Genomic DNA, 23,184 nt, shown 5'->3' with positions numbered 1-23,184 from the left:
TCCTTCAGTTTGCACCACTCCGCCAGGGGAAGAAGCGCCCCCTCAAGCGAATGAAGTGAAACAACTGGCCGTTAGCGCCCGCCTACCCCAGACAGTGGCAGCCAATCAGCTTTCCGAGCGCTTCATTGTGTCGACCCACTGTCCAATCAGCGGCTTTCAAATCCGCAAGTAAGCCAATAGTAAGCGAATACTGCCCCTCCTGTTTTACTGCAGAATTCCGCGTCTTGCTACCCGCAGCATCGAGAGTCTAGGCTGAAATTTTGTGTAACGGACGAACAAGGTTAGATTTTAGTCGTCGTGGTTGTGTCTGGTTTGGTGTTCTGTATTCATGTAGTATTAAAAAAAGACGTACATTTGTGTGCTTTTAGGCTGTTGCATGAGATAAGCACCGCCGGATGTGTCATCAGTCGTGTTGTTGGTCCCTAGTATGATCATTGGCATGTTGTGCCCATCATTTTTCACTAGTAAGTCGTTAATGGAGCACAAAATGAAGAGAGCGAAAAGCACTTTCAGCGTGGTGGTGGGGGTTAAAAACAGATGGAGATCTTTAACGTGAGAAGCCACGATTCTACTATCAAAATTTCACATCAGGAGCGGGTGCAGGTAGCTGTCAGCAAGCTGGGTGCTTATATCAGCAGATGTAGTTTTGACCATGCGGAGTCAGCACATTAGAAGACATGGAGGTGAAACTGGGTAAGAGTATGCAAAAAAAAAAAAGAAGCATTTTTTTAGATAAATAAAAGATATTTTTGAATTCAATTTTTTCAGTATGTAATTTTTTTTCTATCTCAAACTTGACATCACATTTATGGATGCAGATGTAAAAAAAAGGAAAAAACTAGTTATTATCTGGCTCTGCACACAGAGGTGCTTTGAGATTGTCCAACAATTCAAGGAACTGCTTTTGAAGATTGGGACAAAGAAGGACACAGTTTACCAAGGGCGAGGACAGTGAAACTACAATACACACACCACTAACATGTACACACAATCAGAAAAAGCATATTAATAGATTGTATGCTTATGTGACTTTCAGAGTTCAAAGACAAGAATCCTTAGAGAAACATTCAAAGGATGTCTAACAGCACACAAGATTTTCCACTATACTATGCAGCACTTTGGTCGCATGTCCTCTGATGGCAGAAGATGCTGCAGCTCCACATGAGGAGACAGGCTAACGTGCATACACATGCATGCACAGCAATGTCTGATTTGCAAGGAAAAGCTGCCAGAGTCAGACGTGCTGTATGCAGCACATGGCGGTTATGCCTCTTTGCATATCTTGCTGCAGGCCGAGATTAAGCATGCAGCATCACGATATCCCACAGCATCAGAACGGGGCTTTCTGAGGGTTAGAAGACTGTCAGTTGCAGCACTTTTCAAACATGGCGCAGTGAGCTTAATTTAGGCTAAAATTAGTCAAATGAACAGCTGATGTCACAGTTTTGATTTGAATTAGCAGTGACCAAGCATGTTGTTTAGGGATGACTTGTTTCTATAACCTTTTTAAACCAACAGATGGGTAAAGGGTAGATTTTGAATACACTTTCTGCTTCTAGTCATGTAAATCCCACCCATAACACAAACAGGATGTACAGGATATGTTAACACAGGCTCGGATTACTATTTGACCAAGGATTGGTTTCGAAGAGCAGTTTTTCCAGATCATTTTAACAATGATTTAAATAGTTACCCCTTTAAGCTGCTTTAGTGAAAACACAAATAAAAGTGATATGGATATAAAAATTTGTCACTAAAGCATACCACTACCAAAGATCTCTGGTAAATGAAATCTCACAGAATATCTGATTTCTTCTTACTAAAAGGGAAGTTTTGTATTTTTATTATTCTTTATTGCTTTATTTTTTGCAAACAATGAATGGACACATATCTTATAATAAAATAATAATACTGATCATAAAGAAGACATTAACTCACAACAAATTTGTTTTTGCTAGGCACGTTTTTGGCCACATTATTTTCACATTTCATTCCATTCTAAATTATATTTTACTAACAATTTACAACAAGCTTTTATTACAGTTACAATTTCAAAATGTTGTAGAATGGAAACTATGCAGACAGCACAATAGTAATATGACACTGAAACCCTTTCAGTGTTAAGCATACCTTTGTCACTATAGTTGTCTTAATAAAGTTGCATTCAATCTCATTTTAACCAAAATGGCTGCCAGCAGTGTCTCGTCTCATAGTCTCTGTTAAGATCTCTTTTTTCTTTCCACATTTTTCCCATCACTACACACACTTGACCACCCTCCATCAGTACAGTGAAGAAGAGAAAAAGAATCCTAAAGGCTTGAGCTTCACGGCAACAGCAGTCAGATGACCTTGCCTCTGAGCTGTTCCGCTGAGTCAGAAGTTAAGGGGTGGGTGGGTGATGGGGGACGCAAAGTGAAAAAAATGGTAAAAAGGAGGAAGATGAGAAAAGAGAAGCCAGGTTATTCAGAATGATTATGTTTCGGGGGATAGCCGGATCATATTTACTTACAAAATGCCAGTTTGTTGGATGTGAATAGCAGCAGGTCACGTGTCTAAAAGAGAAATGAAGTACTCATGATGTACAGAATGGATATGAAGGATACTGGAAAGAATGGCATCACGGTGGTAAATGAGTCAGGACAGCAAATGAGTATGTCACAAGGTTTTAGTGTCATAAGCCGTGTGTGTGTCAAGGATAATGTGTGGGTCAGATTTAAACATCAGTGTATGTTCATGTCAAAAGATATGTGGCAGCTTAAAGAATGCACTCATGAAGAATGTATGCTGTGTTTTTGCACAGCTGCAGCGGTATTCTGCCTCCATAACACACTCATTTAGGGAGAAAGAAGACATTGTCTACAATGCATTCAGTAATTCAAGTTAGTTCAACACAAAGTTGTTCTCAATTTCGGTGACAGATGAACAAATTAGTTATATCTATAATCAAAAATAAATAAAAACATAACTGTTATGGTCTGCCTGTTATGTAAGCAAAATTATGCTGTTGTTTTAAGATTTCCTCCAGTGACTAGCCAATGTTTTTATTGACGTCTGAAGTTTGGGTTTGTATTGGAATGCATTAAGCCATTGTATTTGTCTGCATGTGTGCTGAGTGAAGGTGATCCCAGCTAATCCGGTTTATAAATGTCTGACATAATCTGTGTTCTGCTCACAGTGTTCAGATCATGGAGAGGGGAGGAAAAGAAGAGAGGACAGGGGGAAAAAACGAGACAGGAACGCAAAGATGAGAAGGCACACATGGCATGGAGTGGATGATTAAAAGGCAGATGGGTTTAAGCATGAGACAGGAGGGAGGGAAGGCAGGGGATGAAGCTGGCAAGTAATAAGTAAGACAAAGATAAAGGACAACAGAGAATGGAAAAAAAAATCCACTGTCACAGCCACATTTTTGGTAGCCTTCATAATGAACATGTTTTGAAAAGTTGCTGATAATTTCACATTGAAATTTCCAACAAAATTCAACAACTAAAAAAAAGAAAAGAAAAAAATAACAAATTAACAGCAGTCAAAGTTCTTTAGAATAGATTAAAATGTTTGCTTTTAGTGGCATATTTTGCTCTTTTATTGGATCTTATTTAACTTTTAAAAAATCCAACGAAGTCTTAACATATGATCAGTTAAAGTTCTCTATGCTTAAACTTAATGTTCTGAACAATCTCTGAAAATACATTCTGATAGGTTGCAAACATCTTTGATATTGTTCCCATGCGGGAACAGAGAATTCGTAAATGAAAAAAGTAACATTGGTATTGCCAAAATTGAGATGCTTTTCTTGCATGGTTGAGTTACAAAACAATTAAAACTTATTTTAGGTTAAAGAAAAATAGTCTAAAAACCTTTAAACATTGGGCTTTTTGTCATGGAATCTAAAAAAACAACAGAATTAGGCTGACTGTACTTTATTGTGAGAAAATGTAACCCGTAGTCTAATCAGGTGGATGGGATTTAACACTGCAACAGACCGGGACTTCAGCAGCTGCAGTGTCTTACTGAATTAGCATTCAGAGCTCATTTCAAAGGAGTAAAAACTGGGTTTTCCTCAACTCGCCTGCCTCCTTTCACATTTGAGTCCTGCACAAACCTCCCTTCTTGGCAGTCGCATCAGAGTCAATTTGTTGGACTAAATTTTTGTTAACTGCACATCATAATTGCATTAAGACAGGTTTTTGTTTCACTTACAGTATATTTCCCAGTGAACAGCCCGTGTGGTTAAATGCTTTATAACATATATTGAAACAGTAAAATGGGGAAGTTAAAAATCCCTCTTTGAATTTAGCATGTACTTCGAGATTTCTCTTTTTCAAATTAGCTGTTACACCCATGGTACCATGAACAATTGTAATAATGTTTTTTATAATGAAAATATAAAAAATAATCTGAATCCTAAAGGGCAACTTTTTTTATTTTGACAGTATATGTCAGTATAAATCTTTCAGTGAAATGTATCCTTTCTTTTTAAATTAATCAATTTGATCATCTTAAATGTAAATATAACTTACTATAATCATACACGTCCACTAAACAGCTGAATACATTTTCTGTCTCACTTTACTTCATCTACAGTTTGAAAGGCATATGTTTTCACTAATATTACCAATTCAGAGCATTATGGATAAAGAGAACGACCTTGGACTGATTCAGGTCAAACTCATGAAGGAAATTCCAGTTTGCAACACATCTGTTTTGTTTAAGGTCAAACATGGTTTTCAATAGATTTTACGATCATACAGGCTTTATTTGGAAAACACAATGATGACACGTGATATAACTCCCCATGGTTATCTTGCATACCAAGGCTTACTTAGAAAGTCATTGAAAGCTGCTTAACCTTGTAAATGTTCTTTAAGATAGTATGGCTTAGTAAGCCTAAATAATGTCTGTATCTCTGTAGGTCAGAAAATCTTCACAACTCTTTAGGGTTTGCAAGATAGCAATATATAATCTAAAAAAAAAAAAAGTTACCCCGGGTTCCTCAGGAACGATAAGAGCCCTAAAACCGTATTCCATTATTTTTTTATTTAAATTAGACAATTAAAAACTTGTTTGGGGGAATCTTTTTTTTAATTAATGTCATATTACTGATGTAAGAAGCATTCTTTATCAAAAAGCTTCCTGCAAAAACCGGCAGTGCACACATCACATCGAACAAAAGATGTGGAACTAATTCCCTAAAAAATGCACCTCATTTTTTGGCTTTTTTTAAGCCATGGTAACGTTAAAAAGTATTTTTCTAATCTTTTTATATCCAATTTTATGACCTTAACCTTTATTACCTTAACTGGTAAGTCTCACTTATCCAAATAATCTTGTTCCACACTATTGTAAGAACTCTTTGATCATTGAATGTCAACTTCATCTAGGTTCTCAAAGTTTCCAGGACAAAAGTTAGAGTTGAGAACTTTAGTTTTTCAGTCTCTTAATCAATCTAATTTGTTTTACCGATCCAAAAATGATTAGAAAATAACTCAAAAGGTAAAGAGAATTCATTTATTAAGTGATTTATTCCCATACTTTAAACATCAAAACCCTTTCATGGTTGATCTATTTATGCATTTTGTCACCAATTTACTTGGACATACAGTACATTCATTCATTCATCTTCTGTTGTTTTATCCCTTTCGGGGTCACAGGGCTGCTGGAGCCTGTCCCAGCCACTTGTGGGCGAAGGCAGGGTACAACCTGGACAGTTTATCAGTCTGTCGCAGGGCCGCAGTCACACATCCATTCAGACTCACACTCACACCTAGGGACAATTTTAGAGTTGCCAATTGACCTATGAAGCATGTTTTTAAACAGTGTGAGGAAGCCGGAGACCCCGGAGAAAACCAACGCATGCACGAGGAGAACATGCCAACCCCACACAAAAAGGTCGCCCATTGTTGTTCTGTGTCATGTCCCCCAGGGACTTGAACCGGGGGTCTTCTTGCTGGGAGGCAAGAGTACTAACCACTGTGCCACCGTGCAGCCATACATATGACATACATATGTCCTTTAAAAGTGCCGAGTCATGATAAGTCGATGTTGATGACGATGACAGTTCTCAGTCATCGCGGTGATCTGTCTCACCTCTCATACTGGTGTGTTCATCTGTCCAGCAGTGCTGGGTTTAAGTCCCATGTTCACATACTCTGGGTGGGTCATCCACATTCCTGCAATTGGATGGCCTAATTAAAAGGAACAAAGGAGAGAACCAGATAGTGGTAAGTGTGAAAAGCCTCTCGTTTTGTAAACCTTCTTGGGCCCAACACAGGATCACTGGGTGTGGTCATGCTGGAGTTTTGGTCTCCTTTAAAAACAAATGAAAGGCGGTGAAATTGTGTCTGAGGCTTCCCCCCCTGTTGAACGATGGGTTACTACCACACTGTGTGTGTTTGCACATGTATTGACTTCCTTTTGCTCTTGCACAACTATAACTTAAATTTACTGTGTTTACTCAAAATAGTTTAAATGCTTTTAGGCATTTATCTTGGTGGTCTAAAAGCCATGTTTTATAGTTTCACTTGTTTGCTCTATTACAGTGCAGGATTAAGCCAAAACAGTCTGGCCAGCTTTTACCAACAGAGTCTAGTCAGTGGAAACATTCATCCTCTCTGTGAGTGCTTACTAGGAATAGAAAAAACACTAATCCTATGAGCTTTTTTTTTAAACAATACTTTTTTATAATACCTTTAGAAGTTGAAAGTCTGGAGAATTTATACATATTTGTGATTTAATTTTTTTTTTAATTGAATTCAAAAATTGAATTTTAAGTTACTTTTGGTACACAGTATTTAAATAGAAAGACTTGCCCTTTACCAAATCACAAAGTAAACATAGTAATTACTTTCAGTAAATTAAGTTTAAAGAAATAGAGAAACGCATGAATACAGTTTTTTCTGTACTCTGCCTCCAACAAGAACTTTTATTTCAGTGTTCTGTGTGTCATTTTCAATGTAACAAAATATGCTTGTATAAATGAAACAAAAAGCTGGGAAAATGTGAGTCAGAGCCTTCAACCTAAACCTCACAATTATCACAGTCATTTACACACAATCCCTCCTACCTCTACACAAGCAGAGAAGAATGGGTTCTAGAGCAAACAACAGTCATTACTCTCATGTCAGACTGAAATGAAAAGACGGATCTTCTTTTTACAAATGTCGCTGGCCATTTTCTCTCCTTCCCTTCAGTAGCTAAGTGAAATAATATTTCGGGATGCAGTTCAATGCCTCATTTTTTGGTGGTATCACCACATCTGTGACTGTCTGTATTTGACATTCTGATTTAGAGGGCTTTCAACCTATCACCACTGGATTGTGATTAATATGAGGTGACAAGGGAGGATGATGGAGAAGCAAAGCCAATTCTAATCTTCAGGGGTCTGATGTGAATCTTCTTTTTTTAAGTATTTGTTGTCTGAGCTTATCTCACCCTCTAGAACTATAGGAACACTGGTTTTCTGGTATGTTCCAGGTATACACAAAAGATGGAGAGACATGGAGCATAGACTGAATCTCTGTTCATTTAACCTAATTTAAAACTGTACTTCAAATTCAGCGGTTGAAACTGGAAGAAAATAAAGCCAACAGAACGAGTTAAATGTGTTGGACCATGAAAAACTAACAGGCATAAGAATAAGCTTGCTGAGGTTGCTAAACCACTCATAAAAAATTTAACTTCTGTTGACAAAAAAGCCTACATTTTCTTTGCACAGCTCCTTTATGCTTTATGTTCACCATTTTTTGAAAGTATTTCAGTGATGCAGCACAGATACATGGCAAAGAAATCTAAAAAATGTGAACGGTAATGTTTTTCAAATGTTCAATGTTCAAAACATAATTTAAATGCATAGTCATACTTTAAGTTTGACAGTAGAATCTAAGGGTTTATTGCTATCAAAATGGATGTATTAAGTCACATGTATAATGCATGAGAAGCCTCTCGTTTCTGAAATGTATGCCACTGTCTGGGATGGTTTAGGTTTTCTTGCACAGATGGGTTATCTTAGGTAATCACAGAAACTCCTTTTAAATTGGTGTTTTAAAGTTTTTGTTCCCTTGGAGACTCATTTTATGCTACTTTACATTGATAATAGCTGAATAAATACGCAGTCGTAAAGGGTTAGATTGCACAAACGATCACCATACTCTCTGCTTTTCTTTGGAAAGAGAAGTCAGTAGCAGTTGTTTAGTGCTAATAAAATGTACAGAATCAACCAATCCTCCACATGTGCTACCATTTCGTTTAAAGAAAGGTCCTGCAAACTTAAGTGTTTTAATTTGCGCTAAATTTGTGTAAATTGGAGGAGGAAATGCACCAAGATGGGCAGCAGCTGGTGCCCTTCAAACTTAAATGTTTATTAGACAATTTCCTGCATATATCACAATAAGAGACATTATTTACAAGTTGATGACCTGAGACAGTTTACAATTTATTGATAGTCAATTCAGCAAGTTCATTCCTAGTCAGACTTTGCAACTGTCCAAAAAAATAGAAAATCGCAACATGGTTCAGTGGTCCTAAGAAATATTCAAGTTTAATAGATGCATTTTGGAGCCAAATATGAAATATTTGGAATATCCTGAAATCAAAAGTATTACACCTAAAAGAAAGGATCAGAGTCCAAAATAAAACAAAAAATAAAAAACCTCATAACTTTATTTAGAAAATTAGCATTTTTTTTTTGTTTAAGTATGCAATTATTTTCAGGTGTGCTTCCCAGACCCTGACTTTTCTTACATTACACATTGTGCAGTAAATGATCTGATGTATTGTTGTGTTATTTAACAACTTTTAAAACCCAAAAGGGACCAAAATTTCTCTCATGATCTAATGTGTAATGCCTTGGAACTGGAACAGGATGTACTGCCATTTTTTAATGATTGTGGTGGGTTTTACACGACTGTCCAAGGTCATTCTTACTCAAAATTTTACACTCAGAAAAAAGAGACTTACAGTGCTCAACAAAAGCATTTGTGTCACAACCCCCGTGTCTTATTAAGATGTAAATGAGGTCAACAGGATAAAAGAGAAAAGGCTTTTGAGCATAATGAATATTCAGCAGATTAGCAGAGAAGCCTTTTACCTCTGTTAAACCTTCCAGACAGGACATTTGGGGTTTTTTGGGTCTTTTTATAACTGCTCACATGTCATCTTTTATCATCAACCCCAAGGTCTACTTCCCACGGCAAAAGAGTCCTTTTAGGACATGTAGTTTTCTGTTTAGGTCATTTTGCTGACTGTCTGGCTGCTTTGAGATGGTTTGCTTTGTGCTTTTCAAGTCTGCTGCGCTTGTAATGTGTCGTGCTCTGTGATTTTAAAGGGGAAGCTTTGCCTAGGTCAGGCGTGTCTTCTACGTATGTGTTTTTTTTTCTCCTTTACATGTGTGTGGACTTGTGCTGCCTCAGGATTAACACGAAAGATGACAGCATTGTAGCAGAGCTGGAGTAAAGCCAAGCACTCCTTTGGGGAACCGTCCCTTTAATACCCACCGGCCAATCAGCCAGTGGATGCTGGAAGCATGCCGTCCTTGAGAATGACCTTGCAGGGGGCTGGGTGATGGGGAAAGTGTATGGGGAAGAACGCACAGAGGTGCCAGATATAGGAAAGGAAATGAGGATGGTACAGAGAGTACAGGGATGAGGGAGGAAGCACAGACAACTCACTGCAAGATGTGAAGAGCGTTCGTCTGTAAAAGGAAACAAATTTAAGGCCCAAAAGCAGACAGATGTGATAAAAAAGAGGGACGTGAATGGAAAGCTGACAGATGAATGTGTGAATATAGTCAAGGAGAATAAGAGGATTAAAAGTTCAGCTATGTAGTTCTGCCAAACTCCCCCTCTCTGTCTTTTTCTCTTCCCCTCAGTGACACACATGCAGACGTCACATCATCCAGATTAAACTGACAGCAGCATGCCACACTCCTGCATTGCATAAGGAGTTCTCTAAAATGGATGAATGAGAAAATAAAAATAGGTTGTAGATTTGGAAGTGTTGGAATGTGGGTGCTGATAGCACAAGGGACAAAGATTTCTTGGAGCACTCAGGCAGACAATAGAAACAGCAAGGGGAAAAAGAAGATCACTTTTCCAAAGCTTAAGCAACCAGTCCCATCTTTTTTTGTTTAATCCATCAAGAAGCAGAAGATAAGAGGCTGTGATGTAATTTTTGTGGCATCTGTCTGCAGTAGAATGAGCGAGACATCAAATGCTTTACCTTGTGTTTTGCCAAGGTCTCATGAGGTGAGTGTCCTAATATATGTGATGTGCACCAAAGTGTTCTCAAAGTCCCAAGAGCTGATAATACTTCTCTGCGTTGGCTAAGGCAAAGCTGAAAGAACAACACACAAGTGTTTCAACATAACCGTGCCTTTGTCTGTCAGCATATTTGTCTCTGGGTCATGTGACCTATTTGGTGCATGCATGTGTCACTGAGGGTCTGTGCCCAATGAGTCAGTGTGATGGAATGCTTGCCCAACATTAAACAACATAAGCATACTCAGCAGTATTTTCAGCATTTCTGTACCCACTTATGTGAATCACCATTCCCCACTCAGCCCCTCTCCAGTGGATCTGTTGTGCATGCACATATGCAGCTTAAAGAATAAGGGGGGAAAAAAAAGCCTGGCCTCTGCTGGCTAATTTTAGCAGTTCGTTTTTCTTCCGAGTGTGTGTCACGTCCTGCTTGTGTGTTTCTACATCTTCTGCCCCCTAGGCCTGTCCAGTGGATGTGCATTCGTGACCTTATATCGAGCGTTGTTCTGGCAGAAAGAGGCTGCTGCATGCTCATTACTGACTCTCCACATTGTTCTTCTCCTGGTGGGAATGTGTGTAAGCGACTTAGTAATTGGCTCTCCACTGGCTACTGCTTTGTCCCTTCAGAGAGTATTCAAGAGTACAGTAACAGGCTGCAGAGTCACATTATCTTTAGGCACCCACAGCTTTAACAGACACCATCAGTGAAGAACTGCTGTGTAACAGTAACGACTCTTGTCACTGTCGTATTCGTGAACTTATCTCGTTGAAGGGACGAGGTCGACCCGGCATCATCAGTCCTTCCTCTACTCTACTTTCATTCCATTCATCCTATCAAATACAGCACAAGCTACTTACATCAGTGCATGCAGACATCGTGCATACTCTACAGATCAAATAAATGAGTTATTTTGAAATGAAAAAAAAAAAGGATTGGTGCAAAGAAGCCATTTTTAAAATTATTTTTGCTAAACCCTAGCTCATTTTGCTGTTTCCAGATTCAGAGAAGTTGGTCCTATTCATCTTCTTAAGGCTTGAACTATCACCATTTATCACTGCTCTGGAATCTTGCCAGGTGTCTCTTGAGCCAAGCAGCAGCTGCAAAGTTACTGATGAGACACATAGGAGCACAACTACCAATTTCCCCTATGAAGCAAGCAGAATGCAGGCGCTGTCAGGGGAAAAGTTTGCAATTATCCCACAGATCAGTTTGCAGCACCCGTAGAAATACACCTGTCAGCCAGTTTCCAAGAATACCCATCTTAAGCGTCTATCTTAAGCACGGCTGCATGTTTGCTGGTGTGACTCAAGTGTTATTTAAAAGGTCCTATAAATAAAGACAACAGAAACAAACACAAAAGCATAAAGTTTTTGAAAATGGAGACAAGAAAAGCCACGATTTTAAATGACAAAATAACATTAAAAATTGACATTTTCGGGTAATGATTATTCGATTAAAATTTCTCAAGGATGTTGCCAAAAGGTTCAGCGATAAAAATTAATACAAAATTCTCCATCAAATCAACATTTAGTAAAATGTATTATTTCTTATAATGTAGTTTTGAAATGCATTTGTGCCATTTATTTGATGCAAAACAAAGCAGATCATAATAGGGCCCATCTTTATCAAACCGTCTTACCAGGAGCCCCACCTCTATAACACAATTTTTTCCCACCACTTCCCACATTACTCAAGGTTGTTACGGCTGTGGCCGTATTTGGTTTTGTTTAGTTGTGTTTGTTCTGTGTTTTGTGTGTTTGATTTGTACCAGAGTGGGACTTCTGTGTTTTTGTGCATCTTTGTTTGTATGTCTGATTATTTTCAGGTGTGCTGAAAAGGGTGTGGCCTCCAATTGGACCAGAGCTGATGGAGGCAGCCTTAAAAGCACTACTTGGACCTCCAGACCATGAGAAGGGAGCCTTGCTGCAACAGTCTCCACTGCAGCTTGGACCTCTTCTCCATGTTGTTTTTGATTTCACCACCTGTTTAGTTGTGTGTTGCACTTTAGTGTTGTGGTTAAGTATTTTGTATTAGTTCATCGTAGTTTTTGTGCCCACTCTGTTTAGTCTTTTGGCTTATAGTTATGTTAAGTGAAGCTGTAGGGGTGAACTGCCACGTTCTTTAGTACATGTTTTCTCCTGTTTTTGTTAAGTTAGGGAGGTTAGTGTTTTGTCATTGATTTCCATTTTCTTTCATTTACAGGTAAGATTACATGTTTCAGTTAGGTGGGGTTTGTTTGTTATTTTGGCCTGGGTTCACCCTGAAGCCTTTTTGCTTCACTTTTAGTTATTGGTGGTTGTTTATTTATTTGTAAATAGAATTTGTCATACTTTTGTATGGAGACATCCGTTTGTGTTAATTTCACTGTGGTAGCCAAAAACTTTACTTTTTATGTTATGCCCCCCTAGGTACCCCTAGACACAGAAGGGGGCGTAACAAAGGTCCCCTGCCTGCTTTTTATAGGCCCCACCTTCATCAAAAAATGTATATGCTTTTTTTTTTTAAGGACCTGCTTCCATTGTACCTTCACAGGCTTTACTTTTGTTGCAGCAGTTAAATGGCATTGCCTCAGTCAGACCTTGCTGCCAAATGCTCCGCCTCCATCGCATCAGTTTGGGTATTTTTACAGGCCTTGCATCAATCACACTATGCTACCAATAATCCCTGATACTTCTCTCCTTATTTAACGACCTTAAGGTTTTAGTCCTTTTTGGTTCATGTTTTTGTTTTTTTTCCGATTTGTTGGTTTACTTAACCTTTTTTCTACCCATGACACAGACCTGTGTCGAATTGAAATAATACATTTTTTTCTCAAATAATTGTTGTTGGTATCCTCTGATTCTTACATGTTTTGGTCCTTTTTCCTAATAAATTTTGTGTGTGTATGCAACCATGACATATTTGGGGACGAGTCCAGCATATCTCCCACTTTTGCATGTGTTCCTTCGAGACAATACCGTCATTGGTGGACTGTATTCTTCCAGCACACATTATCTCCTTTTTTTCTTTGCTTCAGTTGCGTTCTTTCTTTTCTGTAACAAGGATCCTTGACCAGCAACTCACGGTCAAAATGATTTTACCAGCTGGAAAATTCTTACTTGCTTCACCTTAAGGTGATGCAGCTTCAGTTGACCATCAGAGGGAAGAAATCAGTTCAACTCTGAAGAGTTGAGGAAGAAACTAGGAGCTGAATTTGCTAGAAGACAAGAAGAAAAGACATGGCCCATATGAGACAGCTGAGAGTTTGGACCATAAAGTGAAGGGTGCTGTTTAACATACGAGTTTGTGCTTTAGGTACATTGACAACAATTTTGTAGCCTGAAAAAAAAATTATACTTGTATTCAATTTATCTCTGAAAATAAAGTTATTTTTAATCAGACAGTCAAGGGATTTCATTTTGACATGCTCTGTGATCTTCAGCAAGGAGTTTAACAACAGTTTGCTGGATCAGACAATAAATGTATTGGGTTGGGGTGTGTTCCAAATAGGAAGAACCTGCTGGTTCCAAGAAGCCAAACTCCCAAAGACCTATATTGAGAAATAAAAAGCTATTACTCAGTCATTCTACTTGTCAGAACAACCTTTCTTGCTCAGATACCCTTTTTAACATGTTCTTGCCAATTCAATTTTTTTTTGTCTGTAGCGGAAGTTATTTAAGTTATAAATCAGATGCCACAATAAAAGTATGTGGTGCCTGCTGGCCCCAATGTTGAACATTCAAAGCGTCTGACAGATTTCTTGTAGCCCGCTTTCAAGTAGTAGGAGAGGGGAATTCCAACAGGTTCAATCCTGACTGGTGAGAGTGGTTGCCATAGAAATGTTGACTCAGACCAATCCCTGCTCACAGACAATTCCTGGTTCCAGCACGGCGGCAGACGTATTGCAAAAGAAAATGGCGACTGAATTGACTTAAATTCATTGGGGCCGGAAGCAAGTCTTTTTAGGTGACGTCACACTCACTCTGTCCAGTTCTCATAAACAGTCGTGTTTAAAAGAAAAATTAAAATTGCAAGAGCTTTTGATGAGGCGTCTTAGCGGATGCAGTCTCATACATGCTAAACGCTCATTTCTGGCTCAAAATGGGATTCTGTCCAAATTTAGGACTGCTAAAACACTGAAAGTTTTTGCTGAACTACAGTCATGCATTTTCATCTGAATTTAACGGCATAGTGTCTGTCCTTATTATAGAGGGGAGTAAAACTATTATTGTTAAAGTTCTGTCTTTTTATAAACAAACCTCTACCAGTTTTGATGCTGCAGTTCAGGGATTTGGGGTGGATTCTTGTTTAGGCTACTGCATAAAATATATTTTGATTCCATCTTAATTAAGGGTTCAGTCATGGGCAGTTTTACAAGAGCCTCACAGTTGGAGTGATGTCTTTTATTCTGGGTAACAACTTGACTTGGGGAAAAGTACTGTTCAATCCTCAGGGTCATGCTGTTTCCTTAAATCGTAGCTCTGACCAGCTGGAAAGAGAACATCCTGAGGTCTTTCTTGTCTGCACCATTGCACATGCCCAGTCAAGACAGACAGGATAAGACCAAGGCTGAGAAGGATTGTCTGGATTTGTGCAGCATTTTGTTGCTGATCTCAAAACATCTGTTCATCTGCCAGACTCTGCTCTGAACCATGAACTTCCAGTCCATCCCATCCCCTCACAATCAGAATATTAGTGTCTGTGTCCAACACAATAGGTTTTTGTAGAAAAAAAACCCCACATCATTGCTCAATCTCAAGCACAAACCTCATTTGTGAAGATCTTTGCTTGACTTTGTTATTGATGTTACAGAAAACTAGCCGCTGTTTAAATCAAAGAGTTCTAGTGTGTTCCCTGCACATGTTAGGACTCTATGAATGGGATGAAGGAATGTCTATCCTACTCTTGCTGCTCTTAAGACTGTTACAACATCTTTAAATTAGTCCAGCAGAGTTGTTCTTTGCACACAAACTTCCAAACCTGCGTTGGGAGAAGACTGTCTTGTCCCTTTCTCACATTGCCATGGCATCCCTGTTGCGCGTTCCAGTCCTGAACTCATTCCAGTGTTGATCTTTGTGCTGTCTGAGCCAGTGAGTTGTGCTATTTGTCCTGGTCTGGTGTCAAGCGCTGTGGTCAAATGCATTCCCAAATGTTTACAAAAATGTTAAGATAACATTTTTTGTAAACAAGGATAACATTCTGGTTGACATGTTTTTCTAGTTTTATGGTAAACATTTATGCTTTTTTGTTTTAATCTTCATAGCCTAACATCGCAAACTATGTGCCTAAGTGTTCCATGTCATTAGGCAGCCTGAACTCCTTTGTTCCTCCCTGTGACCTACTTTGCTCACCTGTCTGAGGTGCACCGTATCAGCTCATCTGTGCTGTAAGGGCTTTTTAAGCAGTGGTGAGTGGGTCAATGTGAGAAAGGGGTGTGAGGTAACAACAGGTGCATGTGAGGTTGTTTGTTTCAGTGTTTCGTTCCTGATTAAAATTCTTACTCAGTACTTGTTTATGTCCTGTGTCTTGTCATTTAATAATGTCTGGGCTGGGGACCTTTGGTGGTCTAGATTGCAGAATTTTTTGTCTGTTTCATTGTTTTTTTTTTTTATAAGTTAGTCCTTCCAGCCAGTCAGCTCAGCTGGATCATTTGATTCAACCTGTTTTTTTTTTTTTTTTTTTTTTTTTGTAATTCGTTTTGAATTTCTTGTTCCCAGGACACAGGTCAATATTGGATAGCAATAATAAACTGCACCCTTGAATTGCTTTTGCTGGTGTCCCTATTTCTTATGTGTGTTTTGGTCCTTCTCTCTGGCTTCTGTAGATATTTCTGAGATGTTCCGTTTGGGCTGTGACAGGATCGGCCACACCCCCTTTTCTATTTTCATGAGAAGGAATTACAGTATGCAGCAAATAAATAACTAAAAAAAACACAAAGACCATACACTTACATGTTTATCATACTTATCGTTTATTGATAAACTGCATGATGACTTTGCCTCTTTTAGAGTAACTCTTTAGTGGGATTTAATGACAAAATGTGCTGCTTTCCTGTTCTAAATGAACACAACTAATAGTTTTAAGTCTTTTTTTAGAAAAACTTTTCCACTTTAAATTTAAATCTTAGTAAAGTAAAAACCTTTTGATATCAAGTTAAATCTCTTTAAAAGATGTTTATTTGATCATTTTATAAATGATAAACTTCACTTCATTAATTTAGTCACAGTTGAAATATATAAGAAAGGGGTTTATTGCCCTTTAAAACCAGAATTCAGAATAGATAAAAGTACAGTGTTTTGAGCTTCTTTAGTTTGTGCAGGTGAACCTGTGATTAGGGTTAAAAAAAGTATCATGTTACCGTAACATATTACAATTCTGAGACATTAACCATGTATAGTAAGGGATTACTTTTACACAACTTTAACAAATCATCTGTAATGTTTGACAGTTTGGATGTACCTTGCATGACAGTGTCTGAAATAAGTTATCTTACATATTAGCCTCTACGCTAACGTCTTGGATGCTTGTGTATGCTGCACTGTGAAGATAGCAGTGGGACAACTGAGATAAAAGTGAGTAAGTGACACAGTGAGTCTCCAGGCTCCACCCTAACGACTGAATTGTTAATTCTCTGTCCTCTGAGCATTCCCATGAAGCTTAAAGAAAAGATATCACCCAAGGTTATGCATGCCAGCACATGCAGCCTTGTAAACAACTGCACAGAAAAAAGGGGCGGAGATTTGTCCTTGCCCGAAAGGATTGTCACTTTTCTATTTTAACCGCAATGTTACCATAGTCAATCAAAGGTCATTGTCAGAGAACAGCGTGACTGAACTATAAGCAAAGCACTGCGTGTTTAGTAAAACTTTAATCATCGAGACAAAAGTAACATTTATAAAATAACTGCATCCCTTGGTAAAATGCAAGCCAAGGCCGAGGATTTCATTGATACATTTAAATGTTGGCAAGCATCGTCTAAGAGGATAATGAAAAACAGTGGCTGCAGGCTTGATAAAATTGAAACCAACATCTGGACGCATCATGGCAGGCTGTCAGGCAGACTCACAAACACACATAAGCACACACACAAACACCTCATTTACTCAAGTAGCTCCTGTGCGAGTTATGGTTCATTAGATTATGTCATGTTAACTGCCACATGTTTACAACCTATGCCAGAAAATCAAGGTTGATTTATTGGGATTGAATGCTAGTTTAGATCATGTTGTTTTTTACATTTTGTTCACTCCGACTCTTTGTTGTTTCTGTAACTATATATTTGTGTCAACTATTTCAATTCCAATTGGGAATTTGAACACTAAATTAGTAGAAATATGGAAGAGGAGGTTTGGATTAGTACTTAAGCAGCAATCATTTTACAGAATAAAACATCTAGCCCTGTGATGTAGTTCTGTGCTTTTTATTATTTATGAATAAGAAAAGAAGAAGCTTAGAGAGGAGTAGTATTTGGATTGCAGGAGGTTCTGCTTAGCCTTTTTCTACCTTTAATTCTTTATGTACAAATGATCAACTGCTCAAGTTTTTACTTGTCTGGATTAAATGCGCTAAATCAAGATTATCTGGAAATACAGACAAAGCATGATGAATGAGGCTGCTTTCAAACCGACTGTGAAGCTTGTGAATGCTGTCAGGAAAATGTTTGTCCAAGACGGGGAGAAAAGTTGGAGCCAAAAAAGGGTTTTGAATGTCCGTGAAGACAAACACCTTTATCAGTAATTATTTAGCCTTTTAAATGCAGAGTCTTTGACTTTCAAACATGTGAGGACAAGCTGAACTAATTAACATCGACAAGCATTTGATAAAGAGGGCATGCAGAAACTGAATATGTAACTGGAAGTCAAGCAGAGAACATGAAACGTGAAAACCAACCTCCTTGCCGATCCGCTCTGCTTAGCATTAATAATAAATGTACACAATGAAAGTAAATTCAATATAAGCATTTATTTTATTGACAGTTATTCAAAGTACTGTCTAATTGTTCTATTGTGTTAAAAAATCCGACCCCTGGATGAATTAGGAATAAAAGGGCAACACCAACATTTAAATGATTTCAGCTGAAATCCAGTGACCTTGATTAAAACTCAGTGCTTTAGAATCACACATTCTCATTTAAATCTTTTCCAACTTTTGTTCCTGTGCAGCCAAATATTTGGCTGTAAAATATTCAATAACTGCAAGATGCATGACCAGCTGAATTCCTGACACCTCTGACTTGAAGTTAGTAGGAGGTGTTGATTTTCTGCAACCAATGTGTCCTATGATCACCATGAAAACGTGTCCACTCCAATAAAGCCAGGCATCTGTACTCAACACTCTCCAACTATGAACCATGATTTCCCCTGAAAGCAAAAGAGTCAAACATTTTTGGAAATTATCTCCATGGGCAGCAATAACTAAAGAAAATAGATGCAATAAAGATATGTTTTGCTGTGGGCTTTTTAGACTCTTTCGTGTTTTGCCATTAGATTGACATGACAACAGAATAAAATTTCTTGATGCATCTTCTCTTTCAGGTGAAATGCCTGATAACAGAGGTAAAGAAAGAAGAAAAAGCTCATCCGTGCACATCGTATGTGTCAGCACTGCAGGCTCCATGTCTGCTTGACTGGAGAGGAGAGGAGACATCTTTTTTTCGATTGAACCAGAAATGAGAGGTCAGCATTTTCCAACTGGAGTAAAAGGACTCTTATGTTTCCAATCCTGGAGAATGTGAATCTTAATTTTGTTGACACATGTGCAAAGAGTAAATAAGATGGAAGTGTAATGGGAGGGGCAGATGGGTGGTGGGTTGAAGAATGTGTCATGTAACAGCCACTTCTCAGTCTCTGTTATAGTGTTATCATGCTTAACACCTCAACGCAGGGATGTTGTTAAGCTGTCAAGGTCAGCTGCTTATGAATTATATTATTTTGAGGGAAAATCAGGGAGCACACAGTTTGGAGCTCATTCTAGAAGATCCTTAAACAGCATGATGGCAATAGACTGTTTTGAATGAGAAAACAGGGACTACTAAATAGTGATTTAGCTTATACAAAAGAAAAGCAGGTCAAGAACCATGCAACTCGAGATGAAAGCATTAAATATTAACCACCAGTTTAAACCAACTGTCACCACGACTTCCCAGACTCGAATATCGCACACAAACATGCAAACAATGTTGCAAGCATACAAAAACATTGGATGAGCAGCTTGACTGCGTTTAATTGAATTAAAGTGAAAGGGGTATGTAAATGTACTACTAACAATGCACAATAGCATAAAAAACAAAAATTGAATTACATAGGAATGCACATAAAAATGTAAGATTTGCAAACTATTCAAATAGACAAGGCTTTAAAGACCCTCTCTGACCATCTATTGTAAAATTGCTGCCAGTGGTCTTTTAATTATGATTATGCTTTTTTTGGTAAAAAAAAAAAAAACCATTGTCATTTTCTAGGAGATAGTTTTTGCAGAGGAGCAGTAGTTTATTTAATATTTGCCTCTGAGTTGTGAGCAGGACTGCACTCTAGTGCTCTCTCCTGCTACCTTATAGTCCCTTACAACCCCACCCTAACTTTACCAATGCAATAAAAATGGCGAGCAATGTTTCATCTGCTCCATTCACAAGAGTGAAGTGCAGTTTTAAGCTCAATTTTCTTAATATATGTCCTGTACAAAAAAGGCAAGTAAAACATGTTAAAAACACCAAAAACACATTTTTCATTAGAGAGGGTCCTTTAATGTATAAATTGTGAATTTCTAATTCAATTTCTTTTGTCAAATCATTTCAAATTTGAAAAGGTGGTTCCATCTTTTTTCTTTTCATTGAGAGTTGATATCTGTGCTAAAAGCAAGCTTTTTCGGTGTCTTGTTTGAAATAAAAGAAATACATTTTGGTGCCAACAGTGCATCGCCTCCAACCCGGTTCTGTGCTTTCTGTGGCTCTGAAATGTGTTGCTAAAACAATTAGTTCCTTGCCAAAAACACAGCATGAATGGGACCAAAATTTGTGATGTTTTTATATTAAAGGCCATACAACTGTCTACACAATTTTTTTGGCATAATAGAAGTGTAAACACAGTTATGACTAAAAGTGCTTATTTCTTCTAAAGTCCTGCACAAATGACATTTATTCAAAGCCTAACAACAAAGAAACAAACTGTTATTTAACAATGATTTTTCAAGATTTTAATTATTTTTACCAGGTTAGTCCTCATTTTTTTTACATCATTTTACATTTTTTAATGAAGGTATAAAACAGTTGTGAAGCTGTCCTTGTTTATAAGACAATAATCTAACATCCTAACATGTTATCAACATATTTCCCATCAGCCAAATTGTTTGTAAAATTATACTGTCCAACTTTTCCTAGTCTTTGTAGTAGTAGTACAAAATGTATTTGAAATTAAATCAACATTAACATGAAATGAAATACAAGTCTATATACTTGAAAATAAGATTTGAAAAAAAAAATGCTCGTAACTTCAAGCATATGAACGTTAATCCTAAAAATAAAATTAGAAAAACAGTTTAAAGGGTTGACATGTTGTCCCTTTTTCTTACATTTGGTTGGCATTAACTTCATGTTGTCTGGGTGTTTGCCTTTCCACTGTATTTTGACATTTTTGTAGAACGGCTTCACTTTAGCTTTGTGTTGATGTGACTTTGTCACATTTAGCTCAGTAAACTTTTCTTCATGTTATCTGAAGATTTTTTTATTATGTTTGAAATTTTCAGAGAACAACACTGGCTCAACGATGAAAGAGTTTGGCCTCTCCTTGGTTTCCACAGGCCTCCTCCACCCTCAACCATCACCTCTTTAATTGCTGGAAGCCTCTCTTTCTTCCTCAGTCACAGCCCATGCCCCTCATCTTCTCCTCCCCCTCTGCCAGTTGGTCCATGTTTCCCACTTTCACGGGCGCCTGAACAGTGCCACTTACCATGGAGCCTACGCTTGTGCCTTTCTCGTCCTCCTGCTCCCCCATCACACAGCGTGTCCTTCTGGCCTGGTGGGTAAAATTATCATCAAATTAAATAAAAAGAGAAAAATAAAGGATTTGGGGAACACGTTTGAAGGTTTTGAACATCTCCAGCATATGCTGTGTCTCTGGAGGTCTGCTTATTCTTTTATATCCGATTGCCTTAAAACAATTTTGAGAGTTTAGCTTGGATTTTTTTAACTATTACTGCTAATTTTAATGTCTTTGTTTCCATCTCTTAAGGTGTTGACATTATGGTAAGGCGTGTGTGCAACATACTCACCAACCAAGCTATCAGCATACAGCCAAACATGCTCATCATTGTCATACACATGATGATGATGATGAGTCTCCTCCAGGTTTGTCCAGCAGATCAAGTTGTTAGTGACTTAAAATAAGCACTTCAGATGACGGTACAGTTGCATGTTACCATCCGTTTGGAGTACCAAGAGACAGGGTCACTCAGCAAATCACTTTCCTGCAACTGAGCTCAGTTGTTGCCTCCAACCCCCATCTTTTCTCTCTCCACCAGATTCTCTCAATCCCCGTCTTCTTCTCTATTTTTAACCAGCTTAGCAGGCCTGAAGGCAGGGCAGGTTTATTCTCTGCCTTCTTGTTACCTGGCTGACAATTCAGAAAAGTCTGATAATCCTATAACTCTGGAAGAGCTGAGAACACTTGCAGCTTGCCCAGTAACACTGCAGTCCAGCCAAAAAACTGTTTCCTAGTAGAAAGAATGAGTTTATTTATAAGGTATTTGATCTACAGGAATACTTGGAACCTCCATTCCAAACTACGGACGTCAGTAATCAGTGGCATTTACAGCAGAGATGGCACAGATCAGCTCTAGTGGACATGATGGTATATATGGAGTAAGTAATTTCAATCCAGTATCAGTCAAAATGTCAATTATATGCCACAACCCTATTTAAAATGCAGGATCTGCAAGAGCTCAGAATTAGATGTGTGCGGGGAAAAAAAGTCAAAATTAGAATTATACCCAATAATGGATGGGAATTTTTTTCACTTAACTAACAAAAGTGACCAACTTCAGTATGTGTTCAGTTTTTTTTAACTGCAGCATCAATCCACAGTGTAGCTATGGAGCAATCTGCAGAGTCATAGTAGGCTGATCAGGCCTCACCTTCATATGCAGCACCATGACACACAGCTAATACAGATAAGCTTGGAGACCAAATGTTTCACACATGAGTGCACAAGGTATATAATCCGGAAATTCTACATCTGCAGGAAAGCATGTTTGGATCCTTCCATGTGGTGAGTGTACTGGAAATAAATTGCCCTGGTCTACAAGTGAACTTTGTGTGCAGGAGGCCTGTTTGTATAGAGAAGGAAGAAATGAGCTTTAGATGAGTCAGACAAGAGAAGGGAGGCTGGGTACATCATGAATACAGGCACTGCGATGCTCACTGCACTCCCGCCATTTCCATTAATGACCTCTAATGGCATGGAGTGACGATGGTTTTCGCAGCAACAGAGTGCATCCGTTTCTAATAGATGGTTTCTATATAATGCATGTACATGTCAAATGCTGCTGTAAGGTTCATTGCTCTTATTCTGGGCTCACACTCCTCCCTTGTGGTGAAACAGTGGAACAACAAATGCAAGAGCTTAAACACCAGCAAGTGTATTTGGATTAAATTGAAACATTTTTATTGAATCAATCGGTTCAAAAATACATTTGTAGTTAAAAAGATTAAAATGTCATATTTCAAGTTAAAAACAAACAAAACCAAAACAAATAAAACCCCATGCCAAGGAAAAGAAAAAAAATGGACGATTTTTGGCACCAATACATAAAAAAGCCTTTAGAAATTAAAGAATATTCTCAACAAAATGAAGTGGTTTACCCTTAAACGTTATAACACACTAGAGACTAGTAGACTTTCTGTCAACTACTGTTTGTGTTTAATCCTCCAGTAGTGATGAATCGCTACGGAGCCCATAG

General features: G+C 38.1%; 1 long non-coding RNA gene across 3 annotated transcripts; it reads left to right on the top strand.

Moving 5' to 3' along the window:
* Positions 1–73: 73 nt before the first annotated feature.
* Positions 74–23,151, top strand: LOC105355961. Of its 3 annotated transcripts, none has more exons than XR_910272.3 (4): positions 74–280; positions 18,768–18,908; positions 20,974–21,245; positions 21,459–23,151. It is a non-coding gene; the product is annotated as an uncharacterized LOC105355961 (long non-coding RNA). The 3 variants fall into 3 exon arrangements; XR_002292096.2 differs by lacking the exon at positions 21,459–23,151 and adding an exon at positions 6,120–6,221 and having other exon boundaries at positions 20,974–21,311; XR_002874980.1 differs by lacking the exon at positions 21,459–23,151 and having other exon boundaries at positions 20,974–21,311.
* The last annotated feature ends 33 nt before the right edge of the window (positions 23,152–23,184 follow it).

This window comes from Oryzias latipes, chromosome 16 (genome assembly GCF_002234675.1).
Source record: "Oryzias latipes chromosome 16, ASM223467v1".
NCBI lineage: Eukaryota > Metazoa > Chordata > Actinopteri > Beloniformes > Adrianichthyidae > Oryzias > Oryzias latipes.
Note: the sequence above shows the minus strand (reverse complement) of the source record. Positions and strands in the feature narration are given on the sequence as shown.